General features: G+C 44.9%; 1 long non-coding RNA gene across 1 annotated transcript; it reads right to left on the bottom strand.

Annotated features, from left to right (window-relative positions):
* Nucleotides 1-411: 411 nt before the first annotated feature.
* Nucleotides 412-820, bottom strand: LOC102759847. The gene is made up of 2 exons (XR_436406.2): nt 608-820; nt 412-491 (listed from the first exon to the last, which is right to left on the bottom strand). It is a non-coding gene; the product is annotated as an uncharacterized LOC102759847 (long non-coding RNA).
* Nucleotides 821-1,534: the final 714 nt, after the last annotated feature.

Raw genomic sequence — 1,534 nt, 5'->3', positions numbered from 1 at the left:
AATGGTTAGAGCCCTCTGGGGGCAATGCCAGATTTTATATTTTTAGAATATTAGCTGAGGGCAGGAGATAGAGTTAATTTGTGTGTCAGCAGAGTAAAGGGAGATCCTAAAAAAGATCATGCTTATTTGTAAAGCCAGGAAAAATGTGATCCAAAATACTGCATCGAGAGAAAAGGTAGCATTCGGCTCAAAATAGCCTTTTGCATCAGTCTAAGCATTTATGGTCTTGAAAGGAGAGACGCTGCCTGACCTAAAAAAGGCATGAGTCAAGAGAGTGTCAAATAAGGAGGAACGTGGGTGACTTCTAAGTGCTGCTTTCCTTTAGGCTGCTTGGAGAACTCATCACCTTTACAAAAGAACCATGTGACAATCACCTAACTGTGTAAGTTTAAAGAAATGCGTGCAAGTACCTTGCCAACAGAGAGTGGAAAAGAAGCCACCTTGCCCAAAATGCCTGGGGTTGTCTGGAGGGATATCTATTGGAGCCTGTCCTGCAAGACAAAAGGCCATGCAGAGTCAATGAAACACAGGAAATAAGCCAATGTGATAAGTAACACCAACACCGAGCCTTCATGCTGAAAACAAAGCCGTATCAGGTGGTTTATACCTCCTAAGACCAGAGTCTCTTGATGCTCCTGGTGAGAAGAAAAGAGGATGCTGGGATTGACATCCTTCGTGCAGTAATGTTCCCAGGGTGGGGTTAAGTCAACCACTTTGTCTTGGGGCTGTAGTTCTACATCCAGAGTCACCTGAAATAGTTGAGGATATTTTTCTGGTACATCACATGCATCCAACTCAGGCCTAAATAGGGAAGTAAAAGAATAAGATCAGTGAAAAAACAAAAGGAACCAGTATGATGTTCAGCACAAAACCCACTGGAGGTTGACTCCTGGGTTAACCTGGAGACTCATTTCTAGGGAAAACGCAATCATTAACCAGATAAATTACTTTACTGGTCTGAGCCTCGGTTTCCTCCTCTAGAGAAAAGAGAATAATGCCTACTCAAAGAACTTGGATACTACTGAAGCATCCCAGAAGGCAGGGGTGATACATACAGCCAGTATGCACCAGCATGGCCAAATCAGTTATTAAAAGAGTGAAACAGGCTCAAGGCCACCACTCTGAGCTCTTGAATGCCTATCCCTAACCTGGCCCAGCATCAGCCACCCCGCCGAGTTCTCTAGACTACACTCTAATACAGCAACTAAGGGTGAATGTCTGGCACAGGGGGGTCTCCCAGGACCCTGCTTCAATGCTGTGATCTGAAGGCCTATCCAGTCTGAAGGGCTAGCATTCATATCATACTACTGATGACACTGCCACCCCTGTTGAAAAACACAAAAGGACACACAGATGCAAAGGATCACAGCACTGATATTTTATGCCCTCTCTTGTTCCCCATTGCTCCTTCACTTGGAATTTTAGGCCTTCCTATTTGGAGCCTCTTGAACAATTTGTGGTCAAGACAAATCAAAATGCCAGCCTTGCCCTGACCAGTGGGACTCAGTTGGTTGAGCATCCTCCCATGCACCAA

This window comes from Myotis davidii, unplaced genomic scaffold, assembly GCF_000327345.1.
Source record: "Myotis davidii unplaced genomic scaffold, ASM32734v1 C64072369, whole genome shotgun sequence".
Classification (NCBI taxonomy): domain Eukaryota; kingdom Metazoa; phylum Chordata; class Mammalia; order Chiroptera; family Vespertilionidae; genus Myotis; species Myotis davidii.
This window is presented reverse-complemented; position numbering and strand designations above follow the sequence as displayed.